General features: G+C 44.2%; 1 protein-coding gene and 1 pseudogene across 4 annotated transcripts in view; one reads left to right on the top strand and one right to left on the bottom strand.

The window, feature by feature from the left end:
- ARHGAP26 (Rho GTPase activating protein 26) overlaps positions 1-26,047 on the bottom strand; it is a 411,202-nt gene that overhangs the window by 352,218 nt on the left and 32,937 nt on the right. The window lies entirely within an intron of this gene.
- Positions 20,912-22,275, top strand: LOC307100270 (WW domain-binding protein 11-like; annotated as a pseudogene). The gene is made up of 2 exons: positions 20,912-20,937; positions 21,608-22,275. The product of its transcript is annotated as a WW domain-binding protein 11-like (transcript).

Raw genomic sequence — 26,047 nt, 5'->3', positions numbered from 1 at the left:
TTTTTTCTCGATTCCTTTATTCTACTCGGGATTTAATTTTTTAAATACCCCAGATTTTACAAAGCGCCACAGTAGAATAAAAAACTGGAGTTTCTTTTCATATAAACTTATTTATTTGGATTTTTTTATATTTCAAATTATTGATACATTCAAAGAGTATAAAAAGAGCTGCTACCGATGCTAACTGTTTCGAGTCACACTCGACATCCGAGTGCAAAAGGTTAATCCTACTTCAATCCTTGGGAAACTAAGAAAAGCCAAGGGAACAAAGACCAGGAAGAATGATCTTGAAATTAATTATGGTGCTGGGATGGAGACTATAATATAAGCTATAACATTTAAGAAATAAAAGCAGTATCAACATAGTATCAATACTTCTTGGATGCCAGCTGGTAACAGCTGACATTTATTGAGCACTTACATGTGCCAGGCACTGTTTGAAGCAGTTATATATGCATTAAGCTAATCCCCCAACAATTATGAGAAGTAGGTCCTACTACCACCATCATTTTGGAGATGAGAAACCTGAAGGAGGTTGTAGACTTGGATCAACCAAAAAGTGAGTGGCAGATCCAGAATGGACCCCTCCACATTAATTCAGGAGCCCAAGCTATTGACTTCTAATATATGTTGGTCATACAGCTAGTGAATGGGAAGGACTGAACCCCAGGTCTTCCTGGTCCTAAAACTCACGCTCTTAACTCATACTCTACACATCTACACGGTTACCTGAACACTATCACTGGTCATGCTGCCCAATCTCCACCACCAACACCAAAAACTCCACTATCGCCATTAATAATCAAGGGTGTCATTTATGGAGGGCTTGCTGTGCCAGGATAAGAAAACTTTGGCTTACAGATGTCAAGGTGACTCAGATCACAAACTAACATGTGGTGAAGCCAGGATTTGAGCTAGGTCCATTGCACTCCAGAGCCTGAGCGCTCACTCCCTCCAGCAGAGGCCAGGGTTTAGCAAAACCATGACCACATGACCACACTGCAACCAACCACAGACCAACTCCAGAGATGGCTGTCACAAAGTCTCTGACTCTTATTCTTTGGGTCTTACCCAGCAATTTCCTGCTTTTTACATCACACACACACACAAAAAAAAAATTAAAAACACAGAAGCTCAGCAGATTAGAAAAAAAAAATAACCAAAGGAAGTAAAAGGCAGTTAGTCACAATCTCAGTGAAGGCAGGTGAGATGACAACTGACACGCTGAGGGGAAGAAAATGAAAAACTGAAAGTGCAGACTCAAAATTATATGGTACATCAATGAAGAGCATAATGACAGGCCTGAGTCATCAAGAAAAAAAATTCGCTTATGTTTTTAAAAGCAGAGAAATGCCCAACATGTAAGCCAGGTTTTTAATCAGGTATTTAAAATTTTTCAAGTCTTGGCATTTGAAATAATAAGTGGCAAAGGGACTTGCTGGAAACAGGCATGAAGAACAATGGACTGCGCTGGGCTTCAGTGTCTGGAAGCTACAGAACACCAGGCTGTGAGGCCAGGGACCCAGGGAAACCAGGGAACCTCAGGGGCCTCCCCAAGGGGTAGGCTCTCTGTCCCTTCCACCATTAGAATTCAGTGAGAAAGAATGTGATGTGGTAACAAGACATGTGCCTTGGAGCCAGACAATGTTGGTGTGAACCCTGAGTATCCCACTGACAACCTGTGTCTGGTGCTCACTGTGATAATCCTTGTGCCTGGCACACAGTGGAAATCCAATAAATGGTTATTCAATGAATGAGTAAACCATGCAACTTTGAATAAGTTCTCCCTCCCTCTCCCTCCCTCTCCCTCCCTCCCTCCTTCAATTTCCTGCTCTGCAAAACGGGTATAACAATCCCTACATTATGGAATTGTGGTGAGAATTAAGTGAAATACTCAGGGCTTAGATACAAGCCTTACTGTGACAACTGTACAGCTAACCTTCAGACCTAGGAAGCATCCCCCATTCCCCTACAATAATGGACAGAGGAAGCATACATTTCTGGGCCTGTCAAATACATGAACTACAATTTGAGCAAATATCTACCCGCTTCCTCTATGAATAATCCCCAAATCCAACACTGTCTCACTGGTCCTCAATAACCTTAGGAGCTAGAAAGCTGTTCTAATTTAGAAATGAACCCGTGGAACAAAACCATAAATTCCCCTGGATTAACTAACAAATCAATAACAAACTCTGGGTCTTCTGACTCTGCTTCCTTGTCATTACCTCTGCTTGGTCACTGGAAACTGAATACTCCAGGCAACCTGTACATAATTCCACAAATTCCAAGCCAACCAACTGCAGGAGGAAAAGCAACATTGTCACAAGCAGATTTTAAAACTGTGTTCTGAGTACTGATTGCATCAAGGACACCTTCAACTGACACTTTCTGGCTCAAGAGGTTTCCTCCTGTCTACTCTGGAATCTCTGCAGGACAGAAAGGCCTTTTTTGAATATTGGCTCCTAACTACTTCTTGCTTTACCCTTCAGTCAATGTTGCCAATGTAGCTTGTTAAGAAAAAAAAAAGAAAAGAAAAGAAAAGAAAAGAAAAAAAGAAAGAAAGAAAAAGAAAAAAATGTCCTGAATGTCCCAGAAGGAATTTATCATCCGTCTAAGGAATTACAATAGAAAAATAAGAACCCTTTGAACTTTGGGTGTTCTGTGGGCAGGGGAGAGATTAAATCAAAGGAGCCCATGCTGCTTGGACAGAGATGCCCCGTCTCCAGGAAGAGGCTGTTGACCTAGGCCCCCTCCTAGGCTGGGCAATTTGGAGGGACCAGCTTTCAGGGTCCTCCCTCCAAGTCTCCATATCCCCATCCCCATGTCCACCTCCAGCAGGAGGGGCACTGTCTGAGACCCCCACGCCCATCTAGCCACGGATGGAAGAGAGCTCCCAACCACCTATATTCCTCCAGAGTGATTCCCTCCTTACTCAATAATGACAATGGTAGTCATAGTAATCTATATAGATAAAAGCCTAAACCAAACGACCAGAACGACCAGTCAACAAGTTGCTATAACGCGCACTGACCATGAGGGGGCAGACGCTCAACGCAGGAGCTGCCCCTGGTGATCAGTGCGCCTCCACAGCCAACCTCCCACAGCCAACCAACCTCCCGCAGTTCCTCTCTCCGTCAGGCAGGCCCCATCGGGCAGGCCCTGTCTGGCAAGCCCCGGCCAGCAGGCCCCATCTGGCAGGCCCCAATCAGGGTGAGACAGACCCAATAGGCCCTGATCATCGGCCAGGCCTAGGGACCCCCACCTGTGCATGAATTTCGTGCACCGGGCCTCTAGTAATATTAATAATAAAGCAGAGTTCTTACTAATACAGAATATGTACTGTGTGCTAGATATTATTATAAGCACTTTATTTTCTGGCTTAATTATGCCAGACCCCTACCCCGCTTCTCCTAAGTATTTTGCTGGAAGCCTACCCCTACTATGGCACTCTTGGTGCCTTGTTCCATTAATAAGGCCTCCTGGGAAATCCTATCACAGGCAACCCTTGAGCAACAAGGTTTGAACTATATGGATCCACTTACATACATATTTTTTCAATAAATACCCATATTGTTTTCAAGTCACGGTTGAGTCAGCAGATGTGGAGGGTTGACTGTATACATTGATCTAAGCCATTTTATACAGGGGACTTGAGCATCCATGGATTTTGTTATATGCATGGATCCTGGAACCAACCCCCTTCACATACTGAGGGACAACTACATTGGGGAGGAGTCAAAAGTTGTATGCAGATTTTTGACTGCACAGGGGTCAGCGCCCCTAGCCTCCACCTTGTTCAAGGGTCAACTCTATAGTCAATGCATTGTGCTTGGCTCTCTCTGTTGTTACATGCTCTGAAGTCCCGCAGAGACACCGCTGCTAGGACCACTTTCTGTGGATGTCTGGACAGTTAAGCATGGTGGCAGCCAGCAGTCTCACTCCCTTCTTTGCTGGCTATGTAATCAGCCTCCCTTTAATCCTGCCGAGCTCCACACTGCCTGGCACCAGAGACCAGAAGCTGCACCTGGGTAATAATTTAACAAATCAGCTGTCTGGCTCTCCTGCCAGGACACCCACCCTGGCACTTACACAGCTGCTGATGCTAAGGCTACAGGCCTTCAGAGTGTCAGCTAAACAGCAGGTACCAGGGCCTCCAGGCCCACACACTTTCCAGCTCTCTCCTGCCAAAAAAAAATTCAAGGTGAGGTGTTTTGATACGAGGCCATCCTCAGAGACTGTGCCTCCTATGCCATACCTAGCTTCTTGGGAACTTTTAAGTATCTTTATTTTGCCAAATGCAGAACAAAAAAACAAAAAAAAACAGAGCCCTGCTCAAGAAGCAACAACACATACTCTCAGGAACCTGGATCATAGGAACAGCCCAGGACACACCTGTAAGACACACGGAGCGAACTGCAACAAACGTATACCAAAAGCACTTTGAAACCTACACAAGTAACAACCAAATATTGGTATGAAACTAATTGTGGAGCTTGTCCTAAAATGTGTCTGAGTCACACCCAGCCTAGAACCACAGGAAAATAAGTTAAATGGTCCACAAATTATTTCTAATACTCATTCATCTTTTTGCTACTTATCTGGAAATCATTGAAAGAAAAGATCTTTTCAAGGTTACAAATAAGATGCCCACTTTTAAAAAGTGAAAATTCTGCCGTGATGGGCCTTACAAAAAAATAAATCATTTTGCCCAAAAGCAGTGAAAGAGGGAAGTAACCTAAGGAGACACAGCAATCAGCAGTTAAATAACCATCAGCAAGCTATAAGCTGTCACAAGCAACTACTGCTGTCAAATACTGATTAACAGGCACTCTATATACCATTCACATTAAAAACAGCAGAGCATGGATTTATAGGATAATCTAAAAAAGTGTTTCAAATCTGGCTCTCAGTCCTGTCTTGAGAAGGGAAATAGAATTTTTTTAAATAACAATACTTGCTTTTCACCAGTGCTTTGAGATTGGTTTGCCACTAACATTAGATCACAGCAGGGTGACAATGTATTCTAAAATCCAAGAGAGTGTGTGTGTCTAAGGTCACAGAGACCCTACAGCCAGGCTTTAGGATGGACAGTGAGAGAACTGGGTCTCAATCAGCAGTCTGGGGTTTTCCTTCTGCAGGAGAAAGAGGAGGAACACATGGAAGGGGAGCCAAGCTCCCAGGGCTGACTTCCACCATGCACTGGGGCAGCCAACATGTTCTATCTGCATCTGCTTATCACTTTAAAGGAGACAAACAGAGGTGTGGCACCTTATACCCCATCATTTCCTGTTGGTCAGTGCCCTCACCTGAACCAATGTGTTCAGCACAAGCTTCAAGACAGATGACCTGGGCCCATTCCCTGCTCTGCCCTCATCAGCTAAATGGTGCTGACCTAGTTACTTTATAAGTTGCCTTAGCTGTAAAGTGGGAATAGTGATATCCCCAGTCTTATGAGGTTGTTGAGAGACTTAAATGACAGAATGTATTTAAAAGCTTAGCACAGTTCCTGCCTCATAGAGAACACTCAGTCAATGACAGCTGCTATTATCAACATCAGCAGCATTTCAATAAATGGGGGGGGGGGGCAGGGGGGAAGGGTTCAGCTGTGAACCACAACAGCAAAGCTGGTTAATCCACCAGTCATTCAGCAAATATTGATTGACTGCTCACCCCGTGTGCCAGGCACTGTGAGGGAGGTTAGACATACAGCAGTGACTAATGTGAGGCTCAAACTTCAACAACTCCAGTGGGCTGGAAGACAGTCGTGTAACCAATAGTGTCAAGGTTCCAGATAAGGACCAAAAAAAAAAGTGCACATAATGAATCAGTCCAAATGTCTTATTATAATTTAGGATGAATTTTAATTGTGACATGGGTCAAAAAATATATAATAGCAGGTACCATATTATATCTGTTCCCTACAAAGGAATTATACTAAGATTCAACTCTGCACTGTTTTCGCCAACACACCCAAAGAGTTAATGTTCAACAGTGGGCTAAAGTTCAGCACTGACGGGAGTTGCTGCCAGATCAATCAATAGACACTAGGATGAAGAGAGCCTTTAGAGTTAAACAGATTCCAGTGTGATACCACCAGAAAACACACACTCACAAATCTGAAGATGCATGGACATCTAGCTTGGCTACACTTATGAACTGTGAATGTGAGTGGTCAGGCAAACTAACCCTCAGGACAAATGTAAGACTACACTGGCCTATTGTTGACAATTCAACAGAAAGGTGAAGAGTGAGCCGACTCTGGGAAAAAGGGAAGAAAGGGAAGAAAATGGACCACCAAAGGCCTCTGCAAGATAACCAAAACAAGCTGCGAAGTCAACGCAATCTTTTCCTTTAAGCCCATGATGATACTCTTAGGAGGAAGTCCTTATGAGGAATGGAGTTGGTTAGTAGATTAATCATTGATCTCCTCCAACTTTTTATTTCCTTCAAAGGGTTGGGTCCTTTGCCACTTTATGGCCAACCTAAAAGCTCATGTGAATTACTAAATGTACATCACAAATCCTTTATCTAGATTTGACTCAACTTAAAATCAAAGGGCAATATACACCAAGTTGAGCACCCAATAAGTAAAGGGCAAAGATGAGAACTATTACACTTAGAGGCACCCTATTTTCTAAACAGGTTATAAGAAAACTAGAGGCCCAGTGCATGGATTCGTGCACAAAGTGAGGAGGGGGGGAGGGGGAGTCCCTCAGCCTGGTCTGTGCCCTCTGGCAACCCAGGATCCCTTTGGGGATGTAGCAGTGAGCCAAGTGGCAGGCAGCTAGAGAGGAGCCTGAGCCAGGGCCGGGAGCCATACTACTTGCGCTCATCCCAGCCCACTGCGCCTGCCGCCGTCACTCACCACTCGGTAGCACTGCCGCAGAGTCAGGAGAGGCTTCAGCCACCGCAGTTGTGCTTGCCAGCCATGAGCCCGGCTTCTGGCTCAGAGGCGCTCCCCTGTGGAAGCGCACTCACCACCAGGGGAAAGCTCCTGTGTTGAGCATATGCCCCCTGGTGGACAGCACGTGTCATAGCAACTGGTCGACTGGTCATTCCGGTTGTTCAGTCATAACGGCCGTTTAGACTTTTATATATATATATATAAATATGGCTTTTCATAAAAAGTCCTCCAAGCACAGAGTAGGCACTGGAAATTGACTCAACAGATGAATAGCATTACCCAGTGCTTCTCAAATGTTAATGTTCATACCAATTACCTGCATATCTTGTTAAAATGTTAATTCCAATTCTGTAGATACTAGGCGGGGCCAGGATCTTGCATGTGTAACAAATCTCCAGACAAGGCTGATGCTGTGGTCCAGGAACCATAATTTGAGAAAAAAAGGACCTGGACCTGCCAGTCACAGTCCAGAGATGAACATCTCCCTTGCAGTGAGGCATCTGTTTGGGGTGATAGATGGCCCAGAGAATACAGTGGAAGCCAAGGACCACACTACCCTTTCTAAGCAGCATTCCTCAATGCAAAGCCCAAGAATCACCTGCTTCAGTCACCTAAATGCTTGTGAAAATACACATTTCCCAGTATGGAATGGCTTCCATTGCAACTGATACATCAAAATTTCTGGAGAAGGAAACTGCATTTTCAATAAATAACCCCTGAGAAAGTTCCAATGCACACTAAATTTTTAAACTAAGCTAAGATCCCTCCAGGAAAAAAAAAAATCAAAGTAAATACACTCAAAAATTTGCCTACAATATTAAGGAATTCACAGACCTCCTGAAAACTTTCCTGGGCTTTCAGAGAAAAAACCCTGGTCCACCACTCACTGTTTCCTAACTTCACTCAGTCACATAACACCTTCACTTTTTTTCTTCTTCTCAATCCATTGTATTTAAAAATTTTACATAAACTCATTTTTATTGACATGTAATATAAAAGGAAATGTTATATGTAACAGTTGTGAAATTGTGGGTTTGAGCCTTAGTTACAAGTTTTCCAAATGAAATATATAATTATCAATACAAAAATTTTTGTTATTGTGTATCACCAAAAGCCATCTCTCCTGTCACCTATACATAAGAACTACTCCTATTCGGGAAACACTGGTTCATACAATCCAGGAATCTGGGATCACCAGAGGATTTTATGAGGCACTAATGGACTGTGATGTGGAAGGTGCCTATTCTGGCAATCCCAGATGACCTAACAGCCTCAGTCTGCATACACCTGGCAATGCTGGCTATGGGAGAATCAAAGGGGGCTTTTCCTCCTACTAGAAGGCCAGGAGATATGACAGGTATGGAGGTGACTGACCTCTCCCTATGCCCTTTTGTGACCTGCCTGATCCCATCAATGATCCCACCCCAGCCCAGCCCTGCTTCCTCGCTGCATGGACGAGAGATGGGCCAACCTGTTTCTCTCTGGGGAATGTATAATTAGTGCACAGAGGAGCTTGTTCACTGATGCTGGAATGCTGGACATTCACACTGAGGAGTTTTTCATAGTAGGGTTAGGGAGGCCTCTTCCTCCTGTGAGCACACTGAAGCCAGAAGCTGGTCTGTGGAGGTGAGTGACAGGAGACCCAGCAGCCCCAGAGAGAAAGTACACACACGCTGGTTCCTGACTTCCCAATCCCTGGTTCCCGGCCAGCGATACTTCCTGCCTTCAGGGTCCATGGGACATCCCAGCATCTCAGCAACAAATTTCTCCTCTTGGCTTCAGCTGGTTTGAGCAGGAAGCTGCTCCTCACAACCCAATCACCACTGAACAGAGACTCCCTGCGCTGCACGGCCCTGACTCAGATGGCCAGGTGGAGCTGAAGAAAGGCCAGGAGCCAGGAGCCAGGAGTCAGGGTGGGCATCCTTCCAGATACACCCCAAGAGAGAGGGGGCTGGAACCTTCTCATAGGGACAGGGAAGGGGAGTTGTAATTGAGGGTCCTTCACATCACTTCAGGTGACAGGTGCCACAAGGAGGAGCTGATACAAGGTTACAAGCGGCTCTTCCTTCCTGCAGATTGTGGGGAAAGAATAAGAATGATAACAAACACAGCTCACATTGACTGAGTGTATTAGCATATGAGCTAGGCTTTTTACAATGATGATCTCATTTATTCTTCCTGAAAGCCCAATGAAGGTGGAAACCAAGACTCAGAAAAATTAAGTGATTGCCAAGGTAATACAGCTAATAAAGAGAGGATCCAAACCCCCGAGTCTGAGCTCTTACCCATCATGCTGTGTTGCTTTATGAAATGATATTAAAGGACAGTACAGAGACTCCAAATAGAGCTAGTGTCTAAGTGATAGCATAAGGTGCAGCCAACAAAAGATCCTCCCTCCAGCAGCCCTGCCTCCTGTGCCAGTCCCTGACCCCAGCCAGCAATACCACACCTATGGGCACAGCACCAAGAAAATAGGGTGTACAAAGGCAAGAAGCTGAGAGAAGGTGTGCCATCTGGCTGGAGCATGGCTTGGCTGACCTGGCTTTGGCCCAGGTCACAGACAGAGATGATTAAAGTAGAGTGATTTTATTTTTAAATAGTAATTGGTACGTGGCATTGTCTTTTGTGGTCCCACATGGGATGGCAGAGAAGATACACTACCAGGCCAGGCAGATCTAAAGAAACCTGCCAAGAGCCATCAGAACACCTAACAAACACTGGAAGAAAAACCACATTCTCAGGCTTGGGAGAGAGTGACGTGCTAAGGGAGAGAAAGCAGGACCTTAATTACAACCCCAAAGCCCATTCTGATGCCCCTATTATTCATATCTCATTCCTAAAACCTAAAGCCCAGAGCAGGCAATTAACCTGTCAACATTCACCAAGCAACTACAACTAAAACTCCGATTATCCAAACTCCAAGCACTAGTAGATCCAAGTCTGGTGAGGAATTTTAAACAAGACACCTAACTTTTCATGTTCGTGTGGCTGATTTTCCTTTTAAAACTATGCTGATGGATCCACTTTCCACCATCGTTGCAGGAGGGGTGAACAGTGTAATTCGACAACTCTGAATGACCGGTTAGGGAGAGGCAGTGAGCCAAGCACTGAAATTGTGCGGATCTATCCACACCAGCTCCTGAGAGATGGGCATTTACCAGACGGCTGCCCAGGGTGGGGGATGCAGTCTATGGTTAGGGAATGGGAATAACAAAGATGGCTGGCTGAAACGGCAGTCAACCCAAGATCCAATCCCGCCCACAGGCCACCTAAGGTACTCTTAGCCTTCATCATGTCTACAGCAGGGAAACACATCTTATGATCCAAAGCTTTCAAGGCACAATCCTCTTGGGGTCTCTCCCCCTGCATCTCTGACTCTTTTTCACTTGGCTCCCTGCTCCCTACTTCTTACCCTCAGAAGAAGATGGTCCCCCAAGTTCTACCCAAACCTCCTGCTATAAACTGAGTATTGGTGTATCCCCAAAATTCACCTATTGAAACCCTACTCCCCAAAATATTGATATTAGGATGTGGGGCCTTTGGCAGGGAATTAGGATTAGATGAGGTCATGAAGGTGGGGCCCCCATGATGAGATTAGTGCCCTTATAAGCCAGGAGAGAGCTTGCTTCCTCTCTCTGCTCTCTGCCACAGAAGGATACAATGACAAGTCTGCTACCCAGAAGAGGGTTCTCACCAAAACTGACCATACTGGCACCGGTATCTCAGACTTCCAGCCATCAGAACTGTGAGAAATAAATGTCTGTTGTTTAAAAGCCACCCAGGCTGTGGCACTTTGTTACAGCAGCCTGGACAGAGGAAGACTCCCCTTCTCTCTCCCTTCGTTTTAACAATAACTCTCTCCCCTTGCCAACTCCACTCCTACTTTTCCACCTGCCAAGCTTCATCACCTGAATACTGTGCTGGCACCTCCCTCCCACTTGTTTCTCCACCTGAGTTCCTCATTCTGGCACAGGGAAGAGAACTAACATTTACTGAACTTCCAACACCTGCCAGGCACTGTGCTGGGTGCTTTCCATGTTCTGAATTTAAAAGAATCATTAGTCTCGGGTGCCCAAGATTGTACAATCCCATCATTGTCTCTGTCTCCCACCTCTAACCAGTGGCCAGGCCCCATCAATATTCTTTCTCATTATTTGACCTTCACTTAAGCCCTCTTCTTCCCCCTCTCTGAGTTTCTCCCTGCCTGGCCTCCCCATTCCCATATTTCCTCCAAGTGCACCATCTTAGAAACTACCATCTTAGAGCCCATGGCTGATCACATCGCCCCTCTGCTCAGGACCTTTTAAGGCACATCCCTTTTCCTTCACACCAACCAAAAGTGCCTTGCCTGGCTCTCACAAACCTTCCAACTCACTGCCCACTGCTTCCTTGCAAGCCTTCTGGGCTCCAGCCAAACCACCTGACTCCCATCCCTGAGGCCAGGCTACACTTTCCAAGCCTTTGCTTACATAGTTCTCTCCATCTAAGGGGCCTTTTTCTCCCATTTCTTCAGGACTAACTCTTCCCCCAAGGCCCAGTGTGGACATGGCATCTCCTACAAGATGCCTTTGCTTATTCCTCCCATGTAGCATCCCCCTCATGTGAAGTCTGGCTTCACTGGTTCACTCTGCCTATGGCACTATTAAATGGTGTTCTCCTCTGAGACTGAATGCCCCTTTAGAGCAGGGACTGGATAGGCTTATCTCTGCAGCCCTCAGAGTACCTAGTATAGCTCTTTTTAACAAAACAATATCAATTCACTCATTCAACACATATTTACTCAGTGTCTACTATGCACAAAAGTGTTATAGGATGCTCGGTATACAATGGTGAACAAAAAAAGACATGGTTCCCACCCTTACAGGCTTCCCATCTACTGAAGTGACAAGCTTTATTAGTCAAATCTTACCCAAATGAGTCTAGTTAGCATCAACTCTATGCTGCAGAAGTAAAGAACCAGGGTCCTATAGAAGAAGCACAGAAGGACAAGCAAGGACAACCAGAAGAATGAAGCTGAGATGAGACTGAGGGATGAGTGGTGAGAACAGGAAGTGGCCAAAATATTCCAGGTCCAGCGAAAAGTCATGCAAAGGCCCTGTGGTGGGAAGGAGTGGGGGCCAATATGACTGAAGACTGCAAAGCATGTGGGGGAAGGATGCAAGAAGGTGACAGGGTCATCTCAATAAATGTATAGAGTAAATATAAATACACTAGAGGCCCAGTGCATGAAAATTCATGCACTGGAGCGGGGGCGGTCCCTCAGCCCGGCCTGCCCCCTCTCACAGTCCAGGAGCCCTCAGGGGTGGGAGGCGACCCAGCGATCAGGGGAAGGTGATGCCCCCCTCCCCCATCACACCTCTGCTACTGCCACAGCCGGCAGTGCAAGCCTCGGCCGGCCCTGGTTACCTGAGCCTCAGGCAGCCCTAGGCAGCTGGGCAGCCACCATCCAAGGCTTGCCTGCTCCTTGGGCCGGCCCTGGGCAAACAGGCAGCCACCATCCGAGGTTTGCCTGCGCCTCGGGCCGGCCCTGGGTGGCTGGGGGGCTGAGGGGACTGGGGGACTCCAGAGGCAGGTGGGGACTGGGCACGCCATCTTGTGGCTGTGGGTGCCGCCATCTTTGAGGGTGTGGCAGTCAATTAGCATAATCCCTCTTTATTAGATAGGATGACCTTCATCTGATTAACATACCTTTTTTTAGCCAATAAAACTAACCTTAAATCTTTAGCAGAATAACAAATATGATTTAAAAATACTTATTTTTCATTTGAAAGAATTTCCTCCTTAAATGTAAGTGCAACCACACACACCCCTGCAAAAAAAGAAAAAAAGATTTAAGTAAGTTCTCCTAGCTAGAAATGAAAAAGTACTTGAGATCAGAATCTGATAAAAATGCAATGCTGTTTTATTCTTAATTAGAAGCTGGACACCGAACTGGGAAACAAACTGTCAATCATCCTGCACTCATACTAAGAGCAGAGGCTAACAACGATTGAGCATTAACTAAAGGTGTTACATGCATTATCTCATTTGATCTTCACCAAATGATGCAGGTACAAATTATCATTCCCATTCTACAGAGAATACAACTGAAGCTGAGAGATTAATAGCTGGCCCAATGTCACACAGGTGATGGAACAGTAAGGCCAGGATCTGAACCAGGTCAATGGGACTCCAGAGCCTGTACCTTTAACCACCATACACACTGCTGCACACACTACCTATACTGTCAGCACTTCTGGAAGCATTTTCATTTTTTACCTCCCCTTGTTGCACTGCATACTTAAGCTACTAACCACTGACAATGCAAAAAAGATAACATGATCTCTGAAGGAATGCAGTGAAACTTCTGGTGTCAGCTCCCTTCCTGTTGCAGGTCTCCCTCAAAACGCCCAACTCTTCCTCCAATTTTAATAAAGAAAAGTTTCCCAGTTCATTGCAATACTTAATATCCTGAGAGAACAGGAATTGGAAACTGATGAATCTTCTCGGGCTACATCTCAGCCAAAGTCAACAGACTCCAAACCCCTCTTATAGGCAGTCGCTGTTTACAGAACATGTAACCGGAAGAGGGGGGTTTCAGATTACTGGAAAACTCTAGCCGTGGTTTTCCCAACTCTTCACAAAGTTCTGAGTCTTGTCTGAAGGACAATATCACACTTTCCCTCTCAACAAATCCTTCCCCAAACTATCTCTACCCTTCTGTCTCAAATCCTGTCTGTAAGTAGCCAAGGCACAGGGTGGGTGAAATTGTGCATCTATTTGTGGCCCTTCTAGGATCAGCCAACCAGCCTAGGTCACCACCAAGATCTCATTAAACTAGTAATGGTGGCCACCACAGAGTCAGTGCCCAAACCTGAAGCTGGCTCACTTTCTAGAACTCCTACTTCCCTCAAAAACCCATCTGAGCAACTCAAGACATAGGTAATACAAGTGTATTTTGGAACTGTATTCCTGAACCACACTGTTACAGGCTGAACCGTGTCCCCCTAAAATGTATATGTTGAAGTCCTAAGCCCCAGTACCTGAGAATGTGACTGTATTTGGAGGTATGGCCTTCAAAGAGGTAATTAAGGTAAAAAGAGGTCATACTGGTGGGCCCTAATTCAATATTACTGGTGTCCTTATAAGAAGAGATTAGGATTCAGATAATAGCAGGGGGAAGACCATGTGGAGACACATGGAGAAGACAGCCATCTATAAGCCAAGGAAAGAGGCATCAGAAGAAACCAACCTGCCAATCCCTAGATCTCAGACATCTAGGCGCTAAAATTGTGAGAAAATAAATTTTTGTTGTTTAAACCTCCCAGAATGTGGTACTTTGTTATGGCAGCCCTAGCAAACTGAAATGCACACTGTTCAAGTTGTTCCAAACTCTTAATTCCCCTGCCACTCTGTGCAGGGCACAGGCAGGCTGGTATCCTTTCTGAAGCAATCAGCCTATACAGTATGGCCACTGGGCAAGAAAGTCACGATTAGACAGTCCACTGAGTACTTGAGTCAATGAAGACTTCTGTCTTTCAGGGACTGCGGGCGGATCAGGCAGACCCAGGACAAAACCTTACGTCTGTTTTGTTAATTACATAATTGATAAATAGAATTTTCCTTTTTAGAAATTAATATAATTAAAATTGAGTCAAACCCATCCAAAGACAGATGTCTAGGCCCAGCACCAATACCGCTGTTCTAGACCAACTAAGCTTTTCCTGTAGCAGTAATAAAGAACTGTGTTAAACAGATCCTTACAGCACTCTGCAAGGCCAGGGTTTCTGCCCAAACACCCTCAATACTACAGGAAGAGAGGAGGGGACGCTGGGGAGGAAAAGCAGAAAAGAGGGAAGCCTTTCTCAGTTAACAAAAGGACAAAAAAATACCTTCTGCAAAACATCATCCAGAGTATGAGAAAGTAAACTCATCACGTAGTTAGGTGTTGAGTAAGCTTATTTCAAGCGTGACCAGGAGTTTTTAGAGTCCTATGATTAGCGTATGAGGCCCCAAGCCATGCAGGATCCTAAAGGTTGTGGGGCTTCAAGAATTACTTACAGGCTAAGAAACAAGGAGAGAATATTTCAGTTGGGTGCTGCTGAAGCTAAAGCAGCAGGAGAGTGAGCTCAAAGCCTGGTACAATACTGGGCACCCAAGTATCATAATTAAACAGCTAGCATTTATTAAGCAACCACTGAGCCAGGCCCTGTGCTAAGGACTCTTCCGCTACGCCAGCTCACAATAGCCATGGCAGGGAAGGCTACTATTACTCCCATTTAACAGCTTAAAATAAGGCCAGAAGAATATGAGCTCAGTGAAAGCATGTTTCCCCCCACACACCACACACACTCCCCCATTTTGTTAGTTAATATACCCCCTAGAGCATACAGCAGTGGCACACAATGTTTATCTGTGGAATAAATGAAGAGGTTACTTGACAATGTCACAGAAGGAGCAGGCCCCGGATTTGAACCCATACTCTCAGCTTCTGCTCTGTGACACTAGGTAAAAAAAAAAAAAAGTTGCTAAAGAGAGGGGAGGGGGAGGGGGAGAGAGAAGAATCCTGGCACATAAGACAGTTTGGTCCATGGCACGTTTCACAGTATCTATGCCATCTGCTCCTCAGCACTGGCAACGTTACTCTGCACCCAGAGTACAGAGCAATTATTCAAGGGACCAGTGCCCATAGATGATCACGGAAAAGGACAGCCAAGAATGCTCCCTTCCCTTATACCTGTGACACTCCCTGAGGCTTCACACACAACTTGTGTTGTACCCAGTAAGTCACTGTAGTGTGGGAGGGGGAGATGGAGGAAACGTTATTGGAGATTCATTCATCTGACTCGCCAGGAATCTGTTGGCTACAGCTGGTTCAATCTACAAAGGAACTTCCCAAAGTGTGGTAATAAGCACACCACTTTGCAGTGTACAAAATCGTTTTAGGTGGCACGTAAATAAACATTAGAGTTGATAGATTGATTTCTATGGTTACTTTGGTTTGGGGCAAATTATACTGGTGTTTTATTTATGGCCAAGTTATAAAACCATCTTGTAAAACAAAGAGTGTCCTTTCAAAAAGAACAAGTACACCCATTTGAAGAAAAATATTAGGTGAACAATAGAATAGGTGTTACGTCAATGTGGCAGAAAATCATGATAGAAACACGTGAGTGACTGAAGTTTGGGAAATATGGTTTCCTGGAACTTTCTAAGTTCTCTGTGTCATATGTTCCCACCCCTGCAACTCACCCATCCACCCAGATATGCCATAGATTAAAAGGGAGAGAATTTACAGAGAATATGTTTTAAATTTTCCATCAAAATCTCTTAATAAATGACTATACCTGAGAGACAGACAGATTGATAGAGGTTGAAAGAGGCAGAGAGAGACTGAGAGACAGAGTCAGCGAGCAAACACACAGACACAAAAGGCATGTTCATAAAGATATTATGAAGTTAACAACAGGGCTTGACCTGGGGCTGAAGGCCTGCCCTCTGCCTGGAGAGAGCTGTAACACAGAGCTCCCTTTGATGCTAAATTCCACACTGATTCTTTCGGCTATTATTTTATGGCATGGTAGCTTAGCTCAGCCTGTCCAAAGCATTGTACTGAGGTCTCTGGGACCTGTTCCAACAAAAACACACAATGAGGCCTTCTCTCTCTGATAAAGCCAGGCGCCCCTCCCTCTGTGATCGGCTCCCCTACTCCTCCCAGACAAAAGTAAAGTCCCATTCTGAGAAGAGTTCAGGCAGCCAAATGCTGCCTTCTCCTCCTTACCTTCCCCGTTGGGGATGATCAAATTTCAGGTAGGCTGTGGGTCTAGGGTGAGCTGAGCTCCAGGACAGAACCTAGGGGTGTGGTCAGCTCCAGGGGAGATAAGATCACCTTCATGGCTAGAGAAGGAAAAGCTGAAAGGGAAGCGATGGTGCCACAACCTGCACCAATCCAACATAAGCCCCATGAGTGCAAGGACTTGCCTTATTCATCTGTATTCCCACAGCCATATGCAAACAATGTCTGATGCTCAGTAGGTACATAGTAAACACCTATAGAATGAACAGATGAATGAATGGGTAATGAATGAATGAGTGGGTGGGTGAATGGATGGATGGGTAAATGGTGGGTAAATGGCTCCAGCAGGGCTGGGAAGAGTTAAGTGAAGAGGAGGTATGACTGTAAGATTATTTTATCCCTTTTTGCTTGAGAACTAGCAACTGTTGTAACAGGAGACCCCAAAGGACTAATTTTCCCTTTTTACAGCCACTCCTAGCAGGTGATGCATTAACAGCAGAACTTCTTTGACCCCTGAGCCCCTAGGCTCATAGCAGATTGTACCAAACCAAATGCCTTGACTCTCCAGATCATGCTCAGATATCCCAACCTGTATCTTGATCTCTATTATCTGAAAAAGGAAGAGATGAGCCATTCAGGGAATTATAGTGACCTGCACTGACTGACTAGATCCCTTCTTCTGAGACGTTTGAAGTCCTTCACATCCTGGCTTCCCTCGAGGGACTCTTATTTAGAGTACATATGTTGTTGTTTTTCTTTCCTTCTTTTTCTGTTTGCTTATCTGAATTTTCTAATCACTCTACATGAACATAGGTTACTTGAGCAATAAAGATGTCTAACATAGACTGATAAGACACACGAATAAGACCATTCAAAACAGACCCTGAAAGCGCCTATTTATGTTCCATTTTAACATTTTCAAATTACAAAATTTAACACTGTCATTCCATGCAATTGAATTCACCTAAGCCCTTTGAAAAGCAAGCTGTAAATTTCTGATAAAAGTCAAAACTCATGACTTAAAACCAGAACACCCAGCCACACAGGCACTTATAAAAGGGGCAACTAACTGATGGGCGAGGTGCCAGAGAATTAAATAAGTAAAAAAACACAAGCTTACTAAGCAATACACCATATATGGGTAAAACATATGTTCAGAGTTCACCCGTGGTAAGAAAAGCTGCTCTGCATCTCTCTTCCGGTGGCAGAAACTTCCACAGCAGCTGACAGGGGCCGAGTACCATCTGTAATAAGAGAAGAGCTTTTCTTTTTTTGTGGGGCTGATTGGTTCATCTTGGAGCTCAACTCTAGTCTCAAACAGATGGACCAAGCTCTAAGTAGCTCAACCACCAGCTAAGAGGGCCTCCATTTCTGCCCAGTCCTGGGATTTCATTATCAATGGCCAGTCCATTCCACAAAGCAATAACAAGGAAAGCAGCTGGGCTAGCGATCAGAAGACCTGACTTCTAGATCCAATTCTAGCCAGATCCTGCACAATTCAACCACTTCATGCCTTGAAGACTCCATTTTATGAGAAATTACTAACACCAGCCATATCTCACTGGTGGCTGAGGATAAAAACTAAGGCAAATGTTAAACTGTGTAAGGGAGAGAGGGTAAAAATTAAGTACCACTAAGCAAAATTTGATACTAGTTAGATGAATGGAATTTCACCACCTCTAACTATGGCTGAAATTTAGGCAGGAGAGAGATTCAACTATTGTGCAGTCCGACGTTCTCCTAAAACACAACATTCTTAAACTGAAAAATAAAAGAAATGGACAGAACTTCCAAGTTCTCATTTTCCATCCACCTTCCTCACTAGGAAATGGCAAAGCTTTTAAAGTATGGCCAGTGAGAACTGCTTGAAGATAGCAAACAATAAGCCCCCAGTTTCCAAGGCAAGGAAGGGGGAAGCCACCTGCACATGGTCCAGCAGAACCCTCTGTCCTGGCTGGTGCTCCCACCCTGTCCTCAGCCCCCACCCCCCCCACACCTCCCGGAAGCTGGGGTTGCAATGTGGGTGTGAACTTGAACATTCTGGCCTTGTATCAACAAAAAAGGGGGTGAGGAGGACAGCCAGGTCAAAGACTTCCCAAGGCTGAATCAATAGAGCTGTCTGTAGACAGAGGGGCAGCAAATAAAGTGTATTAGACACACTAGGCTGTGCGGCTGCCTCAGGGAATCTTTGCTAAGCATGGCCCAGGGACTCCATGCCCCATTCCCCTTCCACACACAAGACTTCCACAATAAAGCTGGACTGATGTGCTACGCCTCTGGGAATGAGATCTGAGGTAGAAATTGCTGAATTAAGAGGCTTGGATTTTTAAGAAAACAGATTGCATGTAAATCCTAGCGAACCCCTTAGTGGCTCTGCATCTCTCATCCAGTGGCAAGTTAAGTGAACAACTTGCTAAACATTCCTGACCTTAAGTTGCTTCACACAATCATGAACTAACCATACCTTTCTAACACAACTGTTGGTAGGGTCAAATTACATCATGCCTGAAAGCACTTTGCACAGTGTTCAGCTCAATGCATTTCACTCTTATGAACGTCACACAGAGCATCATCACTATTGTTATTATTCACTGAGAAAAGTGGCTGAGTGTACTTCAAGATTATGTTACAGAAACTCCCTAACTCCAAGCCTGAGAGGCACTCTAGTGCTACCTTCACCCTAGGGACAAGGGCTGCTGTTCTGTCCCACAGATCTCACCAGTGTGCTGTTTCTGCACAGCCTCCAGCCTCAACAGAAGACCCACTCCCCCCCCCACACACACACACACACACACAACAAAAGGTGCATGCCCTGAACAGAACCAACTGTCAGCTTGCCCCAAACCTGCAGAAGAAATCCAACCTGCACTTGGTTCTGGCTTCCTTACACTACCAAAGCAACTAAAGATGGTATGTGCCCATCAGCTGCCTGCATTTACACAGAGTCGGGTATCCAAGTAATGGGGTTACGTGCTGGGATCGTCCTTTCCTGGTTTCACTAACCTTTCATTTTGGTCTCATCCAGGTATCACTCTAGTTGCCCATATGCACAATTATATAAAAAATGAGAAAGGAGGCAAAACACAGCAACCACCGTGGATATCAATAGCTCCATTCACAAACCTTCTTTGGAGCAGTGGTTCCCAGATTTGAGAATTTCAACAACCAACTTGAAATAAATACAGACACACAGACCCACAGACACATACTGTTGCAATATTTTATTATGTCAAGAAAGCATAACCATTTAAATATATATATATATATATATATATATATATATATATATGCGTGTGTGTGTATATATATACATATACATATATATATACATATACATATATATATATATATATATATATATATATAGTTACTTAATATATAAAGAACAGTCTTGACTATTCCAAAATAGTAAGGACACACTCACAGAATAAGACACAAACCTCTGCATTATATAAATTCAGTTTTATGAAAAACTCATATTATATTGCCCATGTTTTCTCAGCAAAAACTGTGGGACCCGGCATTTAAGAACTGATGTTCCATGAGGAGGTACTGCTCCTTTCCCATTAAGGACTATCTATTAGTGCTGGAAGAGGATAAAATACATCGCAGAATGCATGTCCAGAAACAGCAATGGAAAGAGAAGCCTGCTGCCCACATTGACAAATATGACAAGAGAAGCAGCTTTAGCCTCCAGGAACATCAGGGTCTCTCTGGCTAACCCCAGCAGACCTTCTTAACTTTCCCAATTTAAAATCTGTCCAGCTCACCTTTCTGGGTCCTAGTACTTTACTCCAGGTTACTCCTGCTTTACTGGCTAATCCAAACATCATTCCCACATTTAAGACTTCCTATTAACCCATCTTTTTACCCTCCCCTTCAAAAATCTGCTCAAGTTAAACATAAATTTACCATACGATCCAGCAATTTCACTCCTAGTTACCTTCCTAAGAGAAATGAAAGCATATCTAAGTTTCAATTGCCTCATGTGGAAAATGGGGATAATCACAGAATCTTGCTCATAGGGCTACTGTGAGGATTACCACGACAATATACAGAAAGCACCTATCAGTGTGGAGGCAAAGTCACAAAGGAAGTGCTCAGGAAGTACAGCAGTTAGTGACTCCTCCTGGTCCTGTCTCTCTATAAACTATACAGTCCTCAGTTATCAAGGACCAAGATTTTTATTTCTTTTGTATTCGTGTGTTCCCTAGACCTGCAGACAAGAGATGCTCATTGCTGGAGTCCTGCGCAGGTAAGGCTTCCAAATGGCCCCTGAAGCCTTAGAACACAGATGCCTACACGCCACCGGAGTCCCTGCCTGTGGACCCCCAACTTCTCCAAGGTGAACTGTGAACATGGCTGCAAGGCTCTGATGATTCCATTCTTGACCTCCTCTTTACCACAAGCTCAACAATACCGTGAAGAGGAGGAAGTGCTATCAGAGAGATTTCCTTCTGCCTTATTTCTCAGCAAAGATGTTTGGCTGCTATGCAACCAGTGTTTAATGGATGATAGGGCTAGTCGTGAAAGGCTTGAGTTTCTACTAGCAACAACAAAAGTCTGGGGGCCACAGAGGAGCTGCAAATAACATCACATCCCTGCATCCTGTTCAAAATTCCTCAACTCGTTTGTAGTGATCATAAAGGCAGCCAAAGATTCCAAACAGGAGAACCAATGGGATTAAATTAGAGTTGGCAGATTTCACAAATAAAAGTCCAAAACAACCGATGAGGTTTCAAGATGTCAGTTGCCAGACAGCTGACCAGGAGCAGAGATGAAGGCCCCCGTGAAGTAAAAGAGGCTGAGAATCAGCCCCTCCCAGCTTCTCGCAGCCCGAGTCCAGCAGAAGTGCTTGGACATTCTTCTGTTGATACTCATGTGGTTTTTTAAATGAACAAGTGAACCACACAGATTGTCAACAGGGGACGAAGATCTACCATCCACCAAAAGTGGCAAAGTTATGAACCCCACAGACCAACCCAAAAAAGAAGGCCGGAAGTGAGAATTAAAGGGAAAGAAAAACAGTGCATGATGGTACCAGCTGAGGTTTTGAGATGAAGAATCCCAAACAAATTATCCTAGACATGGAGAAATTGCATGAAATGGAGTTTTAACCCAGTACAACAGCCACAGGTAAATGAGAAGGTGCTGGAAGACAAGCATAAAAAAGCTGCGTGAAACCTTTGAACATATTCTACGACTCTGAGAAAGAGAATCCAGATATTTACAAAGAACAGAGAAAGCTAGAAGTAGAATATGAACAGAGGAGGCTCCACTTAGCCAATATTTTGATGCTGTCAAGAATGCTCAGCATGTGGAAATGGAGAGTATTCCCTTGCCAGATATGCCGCGTGTTCATTCCTTCCAACATCTTGATCCAGGACATTCCACTTCCTGATGCCCAGCCACCCTCCATCCTTAAGACTTCAGCCTACGGACCTCCAACTCAGGCAGTTTCTATTCTTCCTCTTCTTGGACAGGGTGTTTTGTTCCATGTTTGCCCCCTGGCAGAAAACCTCTAAGTCTGTCCCCCAGTCCACCTCCCCCTCAAGTCTTGTAAATATATAGCCCTAAAGTGGGCTTTGCCTGAGGCTCTTCCCCCTCATCAGGAGATGAAGACATGTTATATAGTCCTGAACTTGCTCAACAGGGTCATGATGATGATGTTTCCAACACCAGTTAAGATGATGGCTATCCTGAGAACATGGATAAGCATGATGACAGTACTGATGTCAGCTACACGGACAGATGAGATGGAGAAAGTGAGGGGGATAAATGTGTACATCATCATGATAATGAAAGAGACAACAATGAAGAAAAAAATCAGGTCTGAGTGTACGATTTGAAGATATGCCTGGGAAATCAAGGAAGAAAAAGAAGAACATAAAGAGCTGACTCTTTTTCAAGCCATGATGCTCTGAATGGCAGGTCAGGAAATCCCTGAGGAGGGATGAGAAGTAGAGGAATTTTCAGAGGACGATGATGAAGGTGACTCTGAAGCAGAAAAGCAACACAAAAACAGCGTAAAGAAGAATCTTTCTGATGGCACATCTGCTTCTTCAGAGCAACAGGCTCCCCACAATCTGTTTCCCCTTCTCAGATACAAGCACCTCCCATGCCAGGAGCACCCTCTGCTCCATCTTTACTGGTCACCTGGACCACCTACAGGCCTTCCTCCTGGACCACCTCCAGGAGCTCCTCCATTCCTGGGAACACTTGGAATCCCAGGACTCCAAGGAAGGACCTTTACCCCGACTTTAAACTCCAGGACTACCACCAGGCCGACCTCCTGGCCCTCCCCCAGGTCCACCTCCAGGTCTGCCTCCTGACCCTCCTCCTCAGGGACCCCCACCAAGGCAACTACCCCGTGGCATGATGCGCCCACCTTTGGTGCCTCCACTCGGATCTGCCCCACCTGTGCTTTTCCCACCAGCTTCCTTGCCAAACTCAGGAGTTTTAAGTGCTCCACCCAACTTGAATCAGCGACCCAAGGTGGGTGACACGAGTGCAACCACCACTGAGAAGAAAGCCACAGCAACCATCAGTGCCAAGCCACAAATCACTAATCCCAAGGCAGTGAGTATTCGACTCATGCCCACCACACTGAGGGTCCATCGGGAAAAGGAAGAGGCTGCTGTTGCTGCCCAAAGAAAGTAAGAGCATGATCCTGCTGTGCCTCTGGTGGAAGCAGCCCCCAGATCGGGTCCATCTGGTCCCATCTCAGTACAAACTAAGGATGATGCGTATGAAGCTTTTATGGAACAGATGGGAAGACTGCTGTGACAACTTTTGATGCCTGAACATGCTTTTGTTCACATCATTGGTTCATGGAGAAAGAGGCTCTTAGAAACTTAGGCAAAAGAGCTACTTTCCCTGTCATGGTATTTTCTAATTTCACTTAAGGTAATATCTTATCCTTGTTTGGGAATTCACTGCATATAATAAGAGAGGGCATTTCATTCACAATCAGTTGGTTATTGAAGCAGTTTACTAACTTCCATTCCCTTTCATACCCCCATTTTCATCCCATCTCTTTCCCTCTCCAATTCTTTGGGAACCTGTGATCAGGGGAATCTTTGTTACTTATTTGTTTTGATTCTCTTATGTGCTGTGGGCACTGGAGTAGAGATTTTGGTGGGAAGGAGGGGGTTATTTTGCCCCATCTTGCCTTCTGTGTTTATTTTTAATATTTTCTTATAAATATTTTGTAATACTGTAATGAAATGAATCACAACATCATTTCCTAATACAAAGTGAGATGTATGGAAAGAAAATGCACAATTATTTGATTAAAATTACTTCCCACTGACCTAAAAATAAAAAATAAAAACACAAGACAGCCAGGTAAAATTAAACAAATATTTGAGGACTAACTTACACTTCAAACTTTTCATTGCTTCTCTGAAATTCATATTTAAGTGGGCATCCTTTATTTTATCTGTTAACTCTGGATTAAATCAATACCACAGATAACTATTTTCTTTCCCTAACACATGAAAATCCATTTTCAATTCAATTAACTATTCTTTAACATATATAGAAAGATAAGGTTCTCTAATATAGTAGGAGTCTATGTATGAAGCTGGATTAATGGACCTAAACTAGCCACCATTTACTGAGGGTGTGCCAGCAATGTGCTAAGCACTTAATATGCACTATTAGCTCACTGAATCCTCAAAGTAGCCCTATAAGGTAGGCTCGTGTACTTTTATCTCTCTTTCACAGGTGAGCAAACAGGCTTAGAGAGGGTGGAATCAAACTCAGGTTTCAGCCTCCCAATTTAAACCAAAATGTTAAGTCTAGGGACCACTCGCCAGACTCAGGTGTCCCTGAGCTAATTCTAAATCTCCAGCACCGCAGTATATTAATTATATTTCAATAAAGCTGTTTAAAATGCTTTTCAATGCCCACTTCTCTATCAATAAAACTGAGAAACTTCAACCCACAAAACCTCTAAAGCCACTTTGGTTGGTGATTATAATTGCTTTTTCTCCCTGCCATTCTACTGCCAGATCTCAGCAACTTCACCTTTCATGAGCCTTTCCACTAAAATTAAGGACAGAAAAAAAAATGAAGGCGACCAAACTTTAAATGAGTTAAATCTTGGTGACTGGCTACAACTCTGTTAAAGGATGCTTTAGAAATAAGACTAAAATCAAAATGAAATTTGAAAAATGTCAATTTCAACACATCCACTTTTAGCCTTCATCACCAATGAGAATGGAGCTGGGCTACAAATGAGAAAACCATAGCCATTACTGTAAAAAAGAGTATTTCCTAGGCATCAGTTGTAAACAAATGCCTCATTCATATAGAAGGTACCACAGAACAGTTGTTCTCATCTCAACACTCACAGCCTCTGGAGCTGCCAGGGACTTAAGAGGGAACAGATCCTCTTTGATGCTCTTTTCATTCAGTTTTTGTCCCCTTTCCACAAGGTTACTGAACCTGACCTACACCCACTCTCATCGCCCCAGACAGACGGCAACTGTTTATATGGATACTCTAACCAATGGCTGGCATTACAGATGAGCATGAATGGCAGGGATTTGATGCATTTTTAAACAATGCAATGTTTCCCCAAGAGGGTGGGCTACTCTATCCACGAGAGTTCAGGACAAGGCATTTTCATCCTTATTCCTCATCCTTATTTCTCATAAGGAAAACGGTTGGGTTCAGACACAGGAGTAGCCAAAAGCAGGAGGAATTCTTCAGCATATTTGCCTTTGGAAGGCAATATATCTCCTTGGTAACAGTTCTAAAAAAGAAAAAGGGGGGGGAAGGGAAAAAAAAAAAAAAAAAAACCTCTACTAAATCTTACACCTTAGCAGGCTGTTATTCATACAAGGAACCATTCCTTTTTCTTAAAGGGATGCTCAGGATTTTCGTTTTGTTTTGTTTGTCTTTATTAAAAAGGGGCACCTAATGTCTTTCCAAATGGATCCCGTGGCTTCCTCGTCTATAAAATGGAGATGGTGGTAATAGTGATAGAATCACTACCTAAGAGTGATTTTCAACCTTTTTTCATTTCATAGCACACATAAGCTAATTACTAAAATTCTGTAGCACAACAAAAAACACATTATATATTTTGCCAATTTGACAAAAAAAAAAAAAAAATAGGTATAATTTTGATTCACTTACACCAGATGGCTATTGCTGTGTTGGCTACTGTCACTTTTTTATTTGACAACCTAAGGGAAAAGAGGTCAGTGTCCCTGACTAAACAGCCAGGTATTGAATGTTTTAAAAATTCTTGTGGCAAACAGGTTGAAAACCGCTGCCTTACAAGGTTGTTTTGCGGATTCAGTGAGAGCGTATACAGGATTTACAAAAGGTCTTGGCACACTCGGCATCATCAG

This window comes from Cnephaeus nilssonii (assembly GCF_951640355.1).
Source record: "Cnephaeus nilssonii genome assembly, chromosome: 5".
In the NCBI taxonomy this organism is placed as follows: Eukaryota; Metazoa; Chordata; class Mammalia; order Chiroptera; family Vespertilionidae; genus Cnephaeus; species Cnephaeus nilssonii.
Note: the sequence above shows the minus strand (reverse complement) of the source record. Positions and strands in the feature narration are given on the sequence as shown.